Source organism: Melanotaenia boesemani, chromosome 5, assembly GCF_017639745.1.
Source record: "Melanotaenia boesemani isolate fMelBoe1 chromosome 5, fMelBoe1.pri, whole genome shotgun sequence".
Classification (NCBI taxonomy): domain Eukaryota; kingdom Metazoa; phylum Chordata; class Actinopteri; order Atheriniformes; family Melanotaeniidae; genus Melanotaenia; species Melanotaenia boesemani.
Genome location: NC_055686.1, coordinates 8,528,557 through 8,547,287, shown reverse-complemented (window position 1 = coordinate 8,547,287; position 18,731 = coordinate 8,528,557). Strand labels below are relative to the sequence as shown.

The following is an 18,731-nucleotide window of genomic DNA, read 5'->3' as shown; positions in this document are numbered from 1 at the left end:
TTCAGCGCCAACAAAGTTTGTGCCATTGTCGGATCGAAGGATTGACACTTGACCTCTTCTGGCTTGAAAACGCCGTATGGCATTAATACATGAATCTGTGTCAAGGGAATGGGCTACCTCAATATACACTGCTCTGACAGTTAAGCACGTAAAAAGTACTCCATAACGTTTGATCTTGACACATCCTCTTTTGACCTCAAAAGGGCCAAAGCACTGAGATCCAACAGAACCAGGACTGATACTTGACCAGAATCAGTATTCAACCTAATGTCATTTAGCACTTTGACCAGAGCTGTTTCAGGGCTGTGATGAGGTCGGAAGCCGGACTGAAATTTATCAAGATTTCCACTTTCATTTAAAAACTTTCTCAATAATCTTGGAAATAAAAGAGAGGTTAGAGACAGGTCTATAGTTGTTCATTATAGAGGCGTCTAGAGTCCTTTTCTTTAGGAGTGGCTTAATAGCAGCTATCTTTAGTGACTTGGGAAAAATGCCTGATGCCAGTGAGCTGTTAACTATCAGTAGGAGATCACTTTCTACTGAGGTAAAAACTGTTTTTAAAAAGTCGGATGGTATCATGTCCAGAGTGCATGTTGTTGATTTCAGATGCCAAACTGTTTCTTGTAGGACTTTAAATTCACCATTTTAAATTGCGACATGATATCAGAATTATTTCCGGGTTTTAAACACAGACTCATTTTTTTGTGTGACTGTGTGGAATTAATATTTTGCCTGATTGTTTTAATTTTTTGGCTAAAAAAGTTTGTAAATTGGTTGCATTTCTCAGTGGAAAGGAGCTCAGGGCTTATCTGTATAGGAGGATTTGTAAGTTTTTCAATCATAGCAAACAGAGTGCGAGAATTGTTGACATTCCTGTTAATCATTTCAGATAAATGCAGCTCTCTGGCCTTGCACAGCTCATTGTTATAGTTACGGAGGCTTTATTTGTACAGCTCATAGTAAATTTGAAGTTTATTTTTCCGCCATTTCCGCTCAGTTTTTCTGCATTCTCTTTTTAGGCTGGTAACTACAGTGGTGTTTCTCCATGGTGTTTTCTGTTTGCTCAAAGTGCTCTTGATTCTTATCGGTGCAACAGCATCCATTACATTCAAGATTTTCAGATTGAAATGATCCAGGAGTCCATCAACTGACTCTGCACTGGTTGTTGGTAACATGGCTATGGCCTCCACAAACTTAGCACTTGTTCTTTCATTAATGTACCTCTTCCTAACCGAGGAGCAGGTTGGTTGGACATTCTGAGTGATCAGTAAATCAAACAAAATACAAAAATGGTCAGACAAGGCCAAGTCAGTGATCACAACAGAAGAAATATCAACACCCTTTGAAATAACCAGGTCCAGAATGTGACCTTGAATGTGGGTTGGTTCTTTTACATGTTGCCACAAACCAAACATGTCCAATATGGAAGAAAATTCCTTGACATTACCATCCGTCATGTTATCTATGTGAATGTTAAAATCCCCAGTTAAGATGAAATGGTTAAAATCAGTAGAGATAACCGACAATAATTCAGAAAATTCATCAATAAAATTTACACAGTGTCCTGAACGTCTGTAGATCAGAAATAGAATTTTAGAAACTCCCCTTAAAATAAAACTAAGATATTCAAAAGAAGTAAAATCAGCAAATGAAATCTCTTTACACTGGAATGAATCTTTAAATAAGGCAGCTTCTCCTCCCCCTTTCCTCCCGTTTCGACATTTATTCATAAAACTAAAATGAGGGGGTGCTGTTTCGTTAAGAACTGTAGCACTTGTGTCTTCTGTTAACCATGTTTCTGTCAGAAAAAGAAAATCTAAACTGTGAGAAATGATGAAGTCATTAACTAACAGTGACTTGTTGGACAGAGATCTAACATTAAGTACAGCAGCTTTATGAAGTTTACACTGGTCTCTGTTGTATTCTGAGTTATACAAGGTACAGTTAACAAATAGATCGATTCACCCCACAAACTGACCGTGTTTGATTCCTTATTTTACTAACACAGGAATCCTACTGGGTCCAGGCTTGATCTCAGAACAGCTGTCAGTAGTAGCAAAACTACAGCAAGGACCCTGAACGCATCATGGCATGTTATCTTTGTTGTGAATTCTGCTGCTGCTCTGAGAACCTCCTGTACTGTACATTATACATTATACTGTATTTACATATAATGTATTGTACATGTTTGTACTGTTAGTATATTGTTTACAGTCGTGCACCACTCTACCAAGTTACTACTTACTTTACTGTAAGTTTGTTGTATGTAAGTAACTGAAGAGCTTTTTTTTGCACAATGCTGTGAACAAATTACTGTAAGATGGCAAACATTGTATGAAGTGAAAATGTGAAAAAAGGTATTCTGTGTCATGTATTCAGTTACAATACTAACAATAGAAATGTGTAACTTTACTATAGTTTTCAAATGGCTGTACATCTAGTGTGTAGTACTGTCTTGGTCATTTTCAGCAAGTGTCTGAGATCTAACTTTTTTTGTAATTAAGACTCTTAAGAGATTAAACTGTCATGATGAAAACATGACTAAGTCATTTGAGTACCTAGTTCGTACTCAATGGTGACAGGAGTTTTCATTTTGATGGCTCCAACAGTTTCATTGACATAAATTTTTGCTTTTGAGGAATGAACTATCTATTTTTAGTCAGTGACACTTTTGCAGGTTGTCTACAGGTTCTGCAGTTTGCACTAACATGTGTTACTGGATACTTCATATATTACTTGCACAAATATCATCAACTACTTTTACTGTGTAGTTTTTCAGTATTTCAATGCCAAATGTTCCTTTTATTTAGATAATAAGCAAAGTTTCTTCAATAAAAAGTTTACAAAACCTGTTCTGCTGGATTTAGTATCTTTTATATCAGACAGACAGACAAATGTTTATTGTCTGTCCCAAGTGGTGACAGAAATTCTTCTTTGACTTCTTCTTTCAAGGGTCCATGTTTAAATTATTTAAAATATTTAAAACAAACAAGGTGTTCGAATTTCTTACACAACTAATATGAAACATGTTTACTTTGCAGTTTTGGAGTAATTCATTGTCAAAGTTCTTTACAGCTAGCTAAAAGAAGCATTGTTATCCAACTTTGAAGAGGAATTAATTTCCTCCATAAGTAGTTTATAAAAGCTACTGCTGTACTCGATACTTCATTGACTACTTACACAAATACTATGAAGTACTTTTACTGTCAACTTTTGGAGTAATTCAGTGTCAAAATCCTTACAGATAGCAAAAGAAGCATTTTCATCTAATTCTAAAGTACATTAAAAATTTCTTTAATAAATAGTCCACAAAACCTGTACTGCTAGACTTAATACTAATAATATATTATTATGAAACACTTCTAATGTGTAGTTTTCCAGTAATCCATTATCAAACTCCCTTACAGATAGTAATATTTTGCATTTTCATCTAATTTTGACTAACTTTGTAGTGGAATAAAATAGATTTCTTCCATGAGTTGTCCACGAAACTTGTTTTTATGGACTTATTCATTTATCAACTTCCACAAATAATATGAAACACTTTGATTTTGTAGTTTTCCAGTTATTTAATGGTAAAGCGATAGGAGTCATTTTTGTCTAAATCAAACATGTAACACTGAAATTCTTTTAAATCGAAGCATTATTAACACATGTACCAGCACAAGTGTTTTATTATTTACCTATCTTTGCTTGGGTTTTGCAATAATCACACATACACACATTTTAAATTATAATTATCTATTTCAAACACAAATTTATTATTTACATTTTTGTTACAATTATAATCTATATGACATTAATACTAAAATAATACCCTAATATAAAACTAACATCTGTATTTATAAATAATTAAATATGGACATGTTCAAAGATTTACTGTTACTTACGGACCCCTCGGAGACAGGAGATGGATTAAATAGACTTTATTTAAACACAGAAACCAGGAGGAATAGTCTTACGGTACTTTGGAGTAGACAGAATATCCTGGAACCATTGGATTAGGCAGATTAGATGTGACTATGGCATATTGCTGCCATCCACTGGTCAGAGTTGCCATAAAAAAAACAAAAAAAAAAACTATCCAAGACATACAATCAGGGAGTCTAACTCCCTTTCCAACCCCTTTTCCAGGTATAAAAAAATCTAAAAGCCGTTCTATTACTTACTGGATCCTTCGATCCATCTGTAAAAATCTGTAAGTGCCCCTTCCAGCATCGCTCCAGCCGTGATTGAGTCAGTTCTACCACATCCCTTGAAGTAACTCTCCTGTAGGAGCCATATGTTGGGTTATTTATTTCCCACTTGAAGTATGTGTGCACTTGCGCAGTGACACCACCGGTGATTGTGGGTGGCACTTTGGGTGTGTTGAGGTTATTAATTAGTGCGCTCACCTGTGTTGGTTTGGGGCCTGGAGCATGGAGACAGGGTGAGCTTGAGCTGAAACTTTCTATTAACCGTCATTGTCACTGTCATTGTATAATATTAACATCAGTTAAATGCATTATTTTCATACAACCGTATACATCCTAAAGCTCATTAAACATAGTGTATGCTTCTTGAGATTGAGATATGGATGTAAAACAATAAAGCATTATGACATGTGCACTTTTAGCATGACGCGTTTTGGATAAAACCTCAAGTATCAGCCTGTTGCAGCGTTGTAAGGTTAAGATTAAAGTTGGTGCGCCGCAATATCTCCTGTCGCTGTGAAGTAGATGCAAATCAACAACGTGAACTGGTCCCAGCCATGATGGAACAGTGGACCAGAAAACCGGAGGACGGGCATCCAGATCACCAACACCTGCTTCCTTAGCAACACTCTTCAGCTGCTCTCAAACGTTTGGTGTGGTAATAAAAGCTTCGCTGCACACTCTCAAAGCCTTTGACTGAATTACATCCAGTTTTTTTAACACAGACGGAGCAGCCGACCCATAAGCTGCACAGCCATAATCTAAGACAGATCTTATACTGGCCCTGTATATCATCAGCAGTACCTCAGTACTAGCTCCCCAGTCAGACCCTGTTAGACATCGAAGGACATTAATAATCCTTCCACACTTCACACAAAGTTTCTCAATGTGAGCCTTCCAAGTTAATCTCTTATCTAGCCACATCCCCAAAAATTTGATCTGCTTAACTCTCTCAAGATCCACACCATAAATCTTCAAACCTACATCCCAAACAAACTTATGCCCAAACACCATGAACTTAGACTTGTTAGTAGAGATTTTAAAACTCCAATCGTCAGCCCAAGCACATATTTTCTCCAAAGCTCCCTGAACTTGCTCCATAACATATTTCAAATTCCTACCCCTTTTCCAAATGGCACCATCATCAGCAAATAAAGATAACCTAAACCCTGTCCCTAAACCACTGAACATACCATTTACCAGAACATTAAACAACACAGGGCTAATGACACTCCCTTGGGGGATACCATTTTCAACCTCTACCTCCTCAGAGAGTACCTTTGCCACCCTCACTTATATTGTCCTATTATTCAAAAAGTCCTTGATCCAATTAAACATTCTCCCACAAATCCCAGCATCACACAGTACAATCAACAGCCCATCCCTCCATAGCATGTCATCAAGACAGCATCCATAGTCGATCGACCTTGCCTAAATCCCTAAATCCACTTTGGTAAGGCACAAAATACTCACTCTTCTCCAAGTGCTGAACTAACCTGTGCGTAACCATGTGCTCCATTATTTTACACATAACTTAGGTCAGGGCTATTGGCCTATAAGAACCCGGATCGCTAGCCTTTTTCCCCAGTTTAACAATCAGGATAATAGTGGCATGCTTCCATTTTTTTGGTAATAATAATAATAATACATTTTATTTAAAAGCACCTTTCAAAACACCCAAGGACACTGTACAAAGAACATTAAAATTGTTAAAAAACAATAAGTACAAAACAAACATTAAAACGGTTAAAAACAATAAGTAGAAAACAAAACAAAACGGAACGGAGGACAACATAATGGTGATTGACTAGATGGCATAGGACTGTCTGCCTGGTAGACAGCCATCTGTCCACGCCGTGTTACACATAGCAAAAGTTCTACCAACAAGATTTGCCCCGCTTGTTTGAACAGCTGACATCGTAACCCATCCTTTCCTGGGGAGGTATTTTTCCCTTGCCTTATTGCTCTTTTTAGTTCATCCAGTGAGAGGAAAACAATCAAACCTGAGGTATCCACACTGAACTCCAGCTTAGCCAGGTTCTGTGCCACAATTTCCTCTTTTCTCCTCCTACTTTCCACAGTTGAATTACTAGAGCAAGGCACCTTCTGAAACTGTCTCACCAACACACTGGCCTTATCTCGTTTACTCACCGCTTGTCCAGTCTCACACTGAAGGACAAGAACTAACATCTGTTTTTGTTTTCCAGTCATTTTATGTACCAAATTCCAGAGAACTCTAGCAGGTGTTCTCGAGCCTAAATTTTCACAATAAGACCTCCACCCTAGCTTCTTTAATGATATGTCTAGCTTTAGCACTCAATATCCTGTATTCAGTAATACAGTGGTCCATAGGATACTTCCTCAATTTCCTAAAAGCTCTTTTCCTAGCCTGGACCGCCTCATTACAATCCTCATTCCACCAGGGAACTATTACACTTCTTCTACAGACCTTCTTCTTGGGAATAACCCTAACTGCAGCCAACTATATGGCAGCAGCGAGGGACTCATTCCATTGATCCACACCCAAATTACTGTCTATAGTACACAGCTCCCTGTAAACAGCTCCTCTGTACTCCAAAAAGTTCCCCCTCTGTTAATTAAATCACTGATAATCATGATCACTTCCCATTGTGCTACGCTCCAGCACATCCCAACTCCCAACCAAGGCAAGCTCCGACGAAGCTAATATCAATGGAAGATGAACACATCTGACCAACCCCAAACCTTGTAGGCCACCCATCATTTAAAACAACTAAGTTATATAAATCCATTAATCCTCCACCATTCGACCATTCCCATCAGTCAGCCTACTTCCCCACAACTCACCATGAGCGTTCAGATCCCACACCCAAATAACTGGACCACTAATTTCATCCATAATATCCATAAAATAACTTCTCTCCAGGCAGTTAATTGAAGACTATGACACATAGTACAGAGATTTAGTGATGCACAGTGAAGTAAGATGGTTGTCACTTGGAAAGGTGCTGGAGCGATTTCTAAGCCTCCTTCCTGAAATTTGCACTTTCTTGGACAGCAAAGGGAAACACCTGCCAGAGTTGAAAGACCCAGATTGGATCGTGTAGCTGGCCCTCCTTACAGACATCACCTGTCACCTAAACACTCTCAACTTGCAGCTCCAAGGGAGAGACAAGCTTCCCAGTGACATGGTGAAGGTAATCAGGGCATTCCAAAACAAAATAACTGCTCTGTGGATACCTGACAGAGAACTCATCCACTTCCCAAAACTCAGAGCAACAACCACTAGTGACCCATCTCTGCAGCAGCACTTCAGCTCCACAGGTTTTGTTGAATTTTTGGAGGAGCTGCCAATCAAAGCATGACGAGCCGAATGTGGCTCCCGCTCTATAGGCTTCTTTCTTCAATAAAACATATTCAAACCGCTGCGTGTTTAATCTCCTTTCATCTCCTCCACACTGCTTTCTTGCAATAGATGGTGTCTGTACAACATGATGAGAAACTGCTGTTCTTTTTTAGCTTTTTAGAATCTGTACCAACTCTGGTGATCTGGTTTACCAGATGTAAAGAATATTAACACTGACTGTAAAACCTGATTGAGTATGGAAAGTCCTAGCGTTCTCCTCTCATCAGCCATCTTCTTTCCAGATGTCTCAAAGGTCATAACCAGTAAAGCAGGGGAGGCTTCCATCATCGCCCTCACCTACACCAACACACAAATCAAAATTAAAAAGAAATTTAGAGTTAAAATCATGGCGGATCATTTTCATCATAACATAGAAAATAAAAAGTACTCAACACAAACTATACATGTAGTCAGAAATTTCACTGTCTAAATATTTTCTCTTATACAATGTGTGTAGAGGTAAAATGCATGAAAACACACTTTACCTTGGAGAGGCCCTGTCTACATAGCTCAGTACGTTTTACTCAGTATTACACCTGCTGTGTAATGATTAAGGATGTAAAGCTGCAGAAAGGTGAAAGAGGCCCTCAATAACCTAAAGCAGAGGAATGAGATAAAGATAGAAAAAAAACATAGATTTAATTCTGTGGAAAACATTACAACAATAACATGCTATACTAAATTGAGGTATTTGCAAATGTTTAACCCAACGTCTTTGTTTTGCTATGTCAGTAACTTTGAAACTACGATAAATGGTAGTGATAAATATACATATCTTTGGCGATGAGCTATCATAATCTCCACATGCTAAATGAAAAATATTAAATGTTGAAAGACAATGGATACAATTGCCATTCATGTTCGCCGAACTCTGCCCGTTCTAACCTGTCAATGTGTGGCTGAGGGATAAAAAGGCAACAGGGTTAATTCAGAGCAACAGAAACAAAGATAAGCCCAGCTACAAAATATGGCCGTGGCATATCATTTGAAATACAAGTACAACAGCCATTATTTTACTGCCAAATGTATTATAATAAAGAAGTAAAAATATACAAAATATAAAAGCATTTCCCGCCCAAACTGTCCTTTCTCCTGGGTCCTAAAATAGCCTCGTGTAATTAGAATAAAATATACCATCATGAATAAAACAAACTAAACTAAAAATAAAATAACTATAAAATATAACTTCTGTGTCAAACTCAAGCCCTGCGGGCCACATCCGGCCCGTGAATTAATTATTTTTGGCCCACATGATCATATATTATCTGTATCTGTATGTGATCGCTTCATTTCCTGTTTCTCTAAAATCAGAATCACAAAAACGGCCTCTTCATGCTGAGTTTAATTCTACGTTTTTCAGCAGAAACTGAGAAAGATCTGCATAATAAAAGACTGAACTTGCTGTTAATCAAACCTATAAAGTAGTTGTTTGACATAAGAAGCAGCATGAGTGATAGGAGTTTATTGAAAGTCCAACAAACTTTTTTTTGACACATTTTGACACTTCATGTGACGATTTCCTGTGTTAGATGTGATAGTTTGTCAGCTTTAACTTACAGGAAGACAGCACTACAGCAGTATGGCTTTCACGTCCCTCAGCCTCTTGATCTGTAAGTAATTATTTCTCATTGTTTTACAATGTTTTACCTTCTGCTTATCAGCATGTTCATCTACATCCTTATTGATGTTTGATCATGTTTTGAAAGTTTACTCTGAACAATCAGATGGCAACAAAGATCAAAGCTTGTTCTGTTCCAATAATTATTGACAGATTTCTAAGTTTCTCATGTGGATATTTATTTTTTTATTGTTTCTGGCACATTAAACCTAAAATGTTGTTTTTGTCAGACAAAGCCAAACTTTCTGATTTCTTTACTTGTTTAAAATGTTGTAATAATTGTCAGTTTAAACTTTAAAACACATTTATTTTGGCTGTTTGGTTCACAGTTACATTTTGTTACATTAAAGCAAGTTTGTAATTTGTTTTTATTTAGTTAATTTATTCCTTCTTTTTCTGTTTTAGTTCAGCTCATATTCTAGTCTATCTTCCTGTTTTATTTTGTAGAGGTAGCACCCTTGTTTATTCCGTTGTCCTTACTTCCTGTTCTTGTAACACACCTGCTCCTTGCTTGTAATTTTCCCCTCTAGTGTATAAATATATTTTCCAGGTTTTCCTGTGTTCAGGATAGGCTATTAATGTTCTCAGCACTTCTTATTTACTAGGACTTTCCCACACAACCATCTCAGGGTTTACAGAGAACGGTCTGAAGAAGAGAAAATATCCAGTGAGCAGCAGTTGTCTGGACCAGAATGTCTTGTTGATGTCAGAGGTCAGAGGAGAATGGGCAGACTGGTTGGAGATGATAGAAAGACAACAGGAAGTCCAAAAGGCACTGGTTCCAACCAAGGTCTGCAGAACGGCATCTCTGAACACACAACAAATCCAACCTTGAAGCAGATGGGCTACAGCAGCAGAAGACCACACCAGGTGCCTCCTGTCAGCTGAGAACAGGAAACTGAGGCTACAATTCACACACACTCACCAACACTGGACAATAGAAGATGGAGAAACGTTGCTGGTCTGATGAGTCTCCATTTCAGCTCCACATTCAGATGCTAGGCTCAGAATTTGGTGGAAACATCATGAAAACATGGATCCATCCTGCACTAAATCAACGCTTCAGGCTGCTGCTGGTGTAATGGTGTGGGGGAGATTTTCTTGGCCCTATTTGGGCCTCTTAGTACCAACATGGCCTGGTTTAACCACCACTGCCTACCTGAGTATTGTTGCTGACCATGTCCATCCCTTTATGACCACAGTGTAGCATCTTTTGATGCTACTTCCAGCAAGATAATGCACCATGTCACAAAGCTCAGATCATCTCCACCTGTTTTCTTGAACATGAGAACGAGTTCACTGGACTCCAATGGCCTCCACAGTCACCAGATCTCAATCCAACAGAGCAGCTTTGGGATGTGGTAGAACTGGAGATTCTCATCATGGATGCAGCCAACAAATCTGCAGCAACTGTGTGATTCTAACCAGCGTTAGCATATTGTATAATATTGCTAATGAGTACATAGACCCACATTACAGAATGTCACTACTGAATACATCTTTGATGCGAAATACTCCAGTCATGCCTACATGACTGTTGCTATCGGCCAGGAGGAGATGTCTTCAGGTGGTGTCCAACTTTCACTGAGTATTTTGACCCTAAACCACAACGCCAAGGAAGGCTTCCAAGTAAATCCTCGTACTTGGAAGCCTTTCTTTCATATGCCTCCTCTCAACCATCTTCCCATGGGACTGTCAGTTCAATCAAAATGATTTTTTTTTTTGCTTCCTCTGACCACAAGACCAGGTCAGGCCTCAGTGATGTTTGCACGTGCTGGGGGAAGACTAGTCTTCTTCCCTGGTCAACCCTCATTTCCCACCATTGTGCTGATTAGAGAAAGCCCTTCTTGATCTTCCTGGGGGCTGGTGGTTTCTGCCCTTCCCTAATAAACTGTATGGATGGTGTGGGTCTCTCGGTGATTCGCCGCTATTTCAGTCTTTCCCGCTCTAAGGTGTCGGCCAAGGCACGGAGAACTTTGTTGTGCCGCCATCTGTATCTTCCCTGGCTAAGAGCAATCCTGCATCCTGCCAGTATGTGCGCCATGGTTCCTCTCCCTTCACACAGCCTGCACAGTGGATCCTCCCTCTCGCCCCATCTGTGGAGGTTTGTTGGTGATGGAAGGGTGTCATACACTGCACTGAGCAGGAACAAGATGCGAAAGGGTGCCATTCTCCAGAGTTCAGGCCAGGATATCTTCCGCTTTGGCGGATCCCACTTTGTCCAGGCTCCTTGAGAACCAAGCTCCACTGTCCTAGACCTCCTCCTCTCCTCCTCTAGGTGCCGGACCTCGGTTTGGATCATATCTCTCCTCCGCCTTGGGTCTGCTTTACCCTACTGCTGGAAATGAGTGGATCCAAGACAATGCCTCCCTATGCATGGGTTCCAGATGATGTCCTTCAGCTTCAGCGCACTTGCTACTTGAGACACTGATGCAACCCCTACCCATTTGCATCCTGATCTCGTTGTGACATGTGCATTTCTGACCTTACCATCGCTGGAATCTAGATACATCATCGCAACCCGCACTTAGCCACCTTGAACTCTTCAACCACTGATGACAGGGGTAGTTGTAACTGACCAGACCTAGTGTATAGCCCCACTGATGTGAAGCTTGGTGGAATTCATAGCCACCTACGAAGATGCTTTTTCTCTCATTTCTCCACTCTTTCAACTGCTGTCATGGGCACTTTGTAGATTGTCAATAGCCATATCAATCTTGGTAGCAGACCATGCTGGAAGAGCCAAGCCTTGAACTTGCCTGGTAATTCTGACTTCTCAATCTTCCTCAGCCATTCATCTGCCTGTTTCTCTGTTCTGGAAACAACATCATTAATTCCTGCATTGTTTGTTTAAACAATCAATCATTTAATTACAGAAAGACCTGCATTTAACACCTCAGGGCAAACTCTAACCCTAACAATCAATAGCTCACAGAGAAAGAAATCCTGACTGAAACATTCTCTCTCAGGCTGCTTCTCTGCAGCCACAGCTTCTGTGCAGATGAACGTTGCTCCCGACCGGTCTCAGTTCTTTCGATATGACAGTGTCACTCTGAGATGTGTGGGGAACTCCAGTGGATGGATAGTGAAGAGGAACACAACATCCCAGACTGCTCAGACATGCCAGTATGGCTGGGAACGCGGGTCCTCCTGCATCATCGACGATGCTTACCCACAAGACACTGGAGTGTACTGGTGTGAATCTGCAGGAAGAGCGAGCAACACCATCAACATCATAGTAACCGGTAATACTACATGCATGTTTCTGTCAATTTTATTGGTGGTACAAAATAAAATTATGTAAATTCTTAATTCAAATTTACATTTTAGCTCATGGTGTGATCCTTAAGAGCCCTGTACTTCCTGTGATGGAGGGAGATGATGTTCAACTTCATTGTTCCTACAAGAAAGAGGATGATGAATATGCAACATCAAACTTTGCTGCCAGCTTCTACAAAGATGGTACTTTCATTGGGAGAGAAGAAGCAGGGAAGATGACTCTGAGAGCAGTGTCCAAGTCTAAACATGAAGGTTTCTACAAATGTCAGCATCCTTCTGGAAGATATTCACCACAAACCTGGCTGACAGTGAGGGGTAAGGCTCTGATTCTTAATCTTAGAGGTTTTGGTTGCCATTAAAATAAAATTGGCAGCATCAAAGGGGTAGTGCACCCAAAAATGTTTTTTGAGCCGTAAACAACACAGAATTACTTATTTGTAATCAAAACTACATATACTGTTGATAAAATTGGTATTTAATTAAAAATAGGATTTTGTGGGTAAAAAAAATAGCTCATAATGCTCTCTACAGGGTAGAGTTTTTCATGACATAGAGAGGTTATCTACATGACGAGAAAATTTTAAAAATTCCACGGCGCCTACCTCCAGATGCAGATATATATAACAATAATGCAATTTATTATATCTTTAGTTTAAACATATAATTCAAATTATTTTATTATATTAGTAATATTTATGTTATTATAACATAATATATTTATAATATTTAATTTGCCGCTTACTCACTTTCCACAGATCCGGCGAGAGAGTAATGTGTTATGTGACATGAGGTAGTCCAACAAATACGAGCAGAGGTATAGCATCCAATATAAGTGGTTTATTTAGATGGGAATAAGTTTTTAATCCTAAGAAAACATTCACTAGTCCTGGTGCCATCTCTGGATAATCTGAAAGAAAAAGACAAAAAGGTTAAAAAGATTAAAAAAAAAAAAAAAAAGAAAGAAAAAGACAGGCCTACTGATGGGGAGCTTGCCCTATTTTAACTTAAAACCCAAAAGAACACCACCACATGCTCCTCCACACTCAAACACGCATACACAAACCCCAAAGTGATAAAAGAAAGTAATCACAAATAAATGAAGGGCCAGAAAGTCAACATGTATGCGCTGCAGGCTTGGTATTCCCTGGTCATGGCTCTACCTTTTTTATAGCCGACTACCAGGCCAGGTGAAGGTAGTCATTTAATTGCAAGTGCCAGGCAGAGCTAAGAGACCAACCTGAAAAGCTGGTACTACTACATTTATATACATATTTATGTATCTATTTATATACTGTAAAAAGTCACGCTGTCAAACCAGATACTTTACATATTATTATTTATTGTGTGGGTGTTAACTTTTTTTATTTCACCTGCATGCTTCTGCTTACTGCACCTGTACTGCTGCAACAAAGCAATTTTCCCACGGAGTGACTAATAAAGGTTTTCTTATTTTATTATTATTTTCAAATTCTTATTTGGTGGGTTTTAATTAATAGTCCTGATTATGATCCTTTTAACCCATTAACAAAACATTTCTTAAAAAAAGGTAAAATCCTGCAGATTAAAAAATAAATGTAAATGTAAATTTACTATTATGTACCTGGAATAAGTTATTATTTTAGTATATTGTCTTATAATGAGAACATCACACTAATTAGTTTTATTTATTTAATTCTAGCCAAACCCCAGCTTGATCTTTACACCACTCCTCCTCCTCCTCCTCCTCCTCCTCCTCCTCCTCTCATATCTTGGACCAGGCTGATTTGTAGCATTCCGCTCTTCATCTTCTACAACATCATATTCATCTTCTGTATTTATAGATACTGCAAGTGGGCAAGAGGTAAGAACAAGTAAGAGAACCTTTACAGAACAAAGTTGCAAGAAAAATAATTTAACTTACTGTGCTGGTGAGAAAATTCTCTTTTGAATGTCAAGACTTTGGAAACGTCCTGATGCAGCAACAAAATCATCAGTCATTAACCCATCCATAACTTCAAGTGCAGCTTTTACTATTCTTTCTACCTTATTTAGTCTTTATTCGACTCTTTCTATTCTTGCCTTGTTTTTGTTTTTTTTGTTTTGTTTTTTTATTACTATTGTAATATTTTACTGTACATATTTTACCTTTTCATCTTTAAATATTTTAACTTTCCAACTTACTTGCTCCTACATGCATAACTGTGAAAAGTGAAGTTCATACAAACACAAAAAACGTAATTACTAATAATCATGTATGTTGTTTTATAGCACATGAAATAAAGAATCTGGAAATTAAACAAAACAATATTTTAAGCATTTCCCTTCTTACTGACTTCAAAGCTTCCAATGTAGCAAAGTAGCCCCACATCATGATACTCCCGCCGCATCACAGTTTGACATTCGTGTGAACTTTTATAGGCTTGTCCATTTATACCATAAAGTCCAGCTTTTAGCTAAGATGTGTTGTTCAACATCCAGGAGGTCTTGTGCTAATTTAAAACATGCCCCAGGGTTGCATTTCAAAGCAGTTACCTCCTTTTTATCCTTCTGTTAACACTATGGGTGGGACTTTAATGTGTTAAATATAAGTAATTAATTATAATAAAAAAAAGAAATAAACAAATAATGCTTTAAGAAATTAATGCATTTAATCTCAGTTTGAACTCCAAACAACTTTTTGTCAGTGCACAAGTTCTGGTACACTAATTAAAATGAGACATACATGAGCTGGCTAAATCAGAGTTGCTAAATTAACTTCTTTGGCGCTTTATTTACCGAGATTTTGGACCCATGTAGTGACTCTGTGAAAGATGCAACTAGCGACAAATCTAGAGACTTTTTCTGGTGTTATTGGAGATTTTTAGAAACTGACATGAAAGCATGTTTACATCTTCTCAATGAGAAGCACTTCCTCCTCCATCCATTAACCCAGCTGCAGTCAGAGCAGGTTCAACTCTGTTCCAGGACCAGACTGAAAATGAAACATGTAAAGCTGCTGCTGGTGGATCCCGGCCTGCCTTACTGTCAGATATTAATACTTATTAAAGAATGTGGATGAAAAAAAATAAAAAAATGAAAGTATGTTGTAGACTCTTAATCAGAGAACAGCTGCAGCTGCTAGTAAAGTACTTAAAATGACACTCTAACTATAGATCTGTTAATTTTGGGCCAATGATTGTTTCTATTTCTTTTTCTACTGTTTAGAATTGAAATGCAATTAAATGCATTTTTCCAGACATTACTAGAGATTGAGTTTACTATATTGCTGTGTATTATTTTAATCAGTCGTCCACTAAAAGCCATCTAAATTTTAGAAAAGGTTGCCTTTTGGGGTAAATATTGTTATGTGATTAAAATGTGATTGACTGGGATTGATTAATTAATTAAAAAGCCTCTACTTAATTACTTTTTTAAATTATGTCCCACCCCTAATTACCACCATTTTTATTAATATCAGATAGATTTTCTTTGTAAAAGCAGTCTGTGCAGATGTTTCTACGTTAGCTTTCAGCTCTTTCAGCTTCTTCCAGGACATTTTGATGTCTTGATTGTTTTTTCTCTCTTTTTTTTTTGTTTTTTACTTAAGAGCAGCAACACTGCTGAATTTTCTCACTTTATTTGGTAAAGTTTATCTTGTTATGGATTGATGGTTGAAATATAATGACATTAAAGTTGCTGGTAAAGTGTTTTACAGTAGCCCTGAATGCACAAACTTAGATGTTTTTTCAGTTTTACTGATCACTGTAGTTCCTGTTTGCTCTGATGAGAAAGAAAACCGAGGCTCGACATATTTATATATATATTCATGGGGTTTACAATATTGTCACTGATGGGAGGATGAAAATGATGAAGAGGAGCAACAGTTGGTGCTAATATTAAATAAGCTTGTTCATATAATAACAGAAGTAAGGCAATATCATTTCAATTTCTAAACTACTTATAGATGATTATTATATGTATACAGTATTTGTGAATTAACATGTTTCTATAAGTGGTGTTCATGGTCCATTTAATAATTTAATTTAGCCATTATCAAATGACAGTTTAAATAATACAAACTGTAACTTTGTTTCACAGAACTAAACAGATTTGATCATCTTTTAAAATGCAAAGATCTGGGGCCTCATTTATCAAACCGCGCGTAGCAAAGCAAACTACAGGTGGCATCTGCGGCGCAAAAGGAAATGCAGCGCACTTCAACTTTCAGATAAAAGCGTGCGCACACGCGTTCCACACCCGTTTCTGTTCGTAAATCAGAATCTACTCTAAAGCGGGCGCACGTGAGGGAACGTCTTCCCACGCCTGCATGGTGGCTATAAATGGTCGGGTGCCTGTAATACATATTCATCACATCATTTTCATGATGGCTCGGGAGCGGAAAAGACAGAAGAAGTGGAATTTTTCGGGGTGTGAGACAAATATAAAAATGTTTAATGGTAGGCACAGCGTGGCGGGCATTACTTGTGTCAGAAAGGCAGAATAGTGGCAGCAGGTGGCAGATGCTGCCATGGTAGTGCCAGAAGGCAAGACATGCTGAGGAGGCGTGAGGAGGAGTGAGGCTAGACTCCACACAGCACCACAGCAACCATGTCTTCAGAGGAAGTCTGCAGGTGCAGAGGGACACCGCCATTAACAATGTGGCCAAGGAGTTGCGGGAAATGGAGACTGTCTTGACAGAAATTGGGACCTTTAAAAAAGGATTGTGTAAGAATACATGAATAAACAAAAGATATCCACCTCTTGTGTTTCACAAGTTGGTAAATGTTGGCAGCAGACTCTCCACCTCAGTGTTTCAATGGCTTGATTCTGTACCATTGGTGTCGCAGTTTCCCGTTTTCCCAGATTTTGTGTGTACGCCTGGGTCGTTGTCGTTGAAGTAGGAACATTTTCCCATCAAGTTTGGTTTTTATAAAAATCCCAAAAGTTGACTGTATTTGGCGTAGGCCTACGCCGGTTTTTGTACCTATACGCCAGCTTTATAAATGAGGCCCCAGATGTTTTTATCTGTCATGGTGCTTTTTCAAAGTGACTTCTTACATTTTATTCTTTCATGACAGCCTCACTGTCTCCACACAGACACTCAGCTTTGTCCTTTACATCTGAAACATGTTATCTGTTTTCAAAGTCCACTTTTCACTTAGCCAGTTTTTTTGCAAGAGACGCTGTTGACAAAGGTGAACAGCTCAGTCAGGCTGCGAGAGAACGAGCGAGGTTTGCACTCACTGGCCATGATTGACGCTGGCATTGTGGGACTTGTATTATAGTGATGCTTGCACTCTTATCAGCAGGCCAGCTCTGATAGCGATTAGATATGATCATGCGGGCCAAAAATATTTCATTCACAAGCCGGATGTGGACTGTGGGCCTTGAGTTTGACACGTGACATAGATGTTCTTTCCCTGTCAAATAAAGTGAAATTGTGAGTCTACTCTATATTATTTACACACTGACAATTCACTTAATTAGGTACACCCATCAAAACAGAAACAGCTCTGTCAAAAATGTAAAGCAGAGCAGCACTTACACATAGTTTAAACTTCCTATCAGCTGAGACAAAATACAACAGCCCAACAAGATCTTTGCAGGCTGCTTGTTAGAGAAAACTAATTATTTCAGTGCACGTCTACATTTTGAAGTAAAGTAAGCAGTTGTCAATTATCTCACATTAAACACTAAACTGAAAACAAGCAAAGCCACTCTGGAGACATACTATCTCTGCTACAAGTTCAATCGAAACAGTTTTATCAACCCGAGCGCAGCACCTGTCCTCCTCCTCCATAATCCCTGCTTCTGTGTTATGGTAGATTCTCTGATATTTAATGAAGTTTGTTAGCTTCACACACATGTTTTGATACTAGAGTTCTATATAAAGCTCAGTCTTTTCAAGTTAAACCGCTGTGTTGTTATTGAAGAACCCACACAACAAACACAACATGGTGTCAGAAAATGGTCTTGGAGAGAATGAATGAGTGAAGGAAAGTAGATCAGCAACTGCAGCAAGTTACCTGCGCGCCAAGCTAATGCAGCTAAGCTAACAGCAGCATTTTGTGTATCAACCGTTGAGGAAAAAACTGCTGTGTAACACCAGAGATGGAGGGATTACACCAATCTTCAGCAGATGGGTGTCAATGTGGCTGAAAAATGGAGGTTTAGAAAACATTTTGAACTGTACTTGGCTGCAGTTGGAGTTGATGAAACGCATGAAAAGACTAAAGCATCAGTTCTGCATGTTCATCTTTGTTTACCCAAGGGACGGTCAGTTAACAGTAAATATTTG

The 18,731-nt window shown here is 38.6% G+C and overlaps 1 protein-coding gene and 1 long non-coding RNA gene across 2 annotated transcripts in view; one reads left to right on the top strand and one right to left on the bottom strand.

Moving 5' to 3' along the window:
• The window catches only part of LOC121640207 (butyrophilin-like protein 2), a 104,006-nt gene extending 91,413 nt beyond the window's left edge, over positions 1-12,593 (top strand). The window contains exon 2 of the transcript XR_006010390.1: positions 12,527-12,593. The gene's annotated coding sequence lies outside the window, so the exon portion shown is untranslated. The remainder of the gene's footprint in view (positions 1-12,526) is intronic.
• On the bottom strand, positions 12,195-13,424 carry LOC121640226. The gene is made up of 3 exons (XR_006010411.1): positions 13,222-13,424; positions 12,520-12,596; positions 12,195-12,399 (listed from the first exon to the last, which is right to left on the bottom strand). It is a non-coding gene; the product is annotated as an uncharacterized LOC121640226 (long non-coding RNA).
• Positions 13,425-18,731: the final 5,307 nt, after the last annotated feature.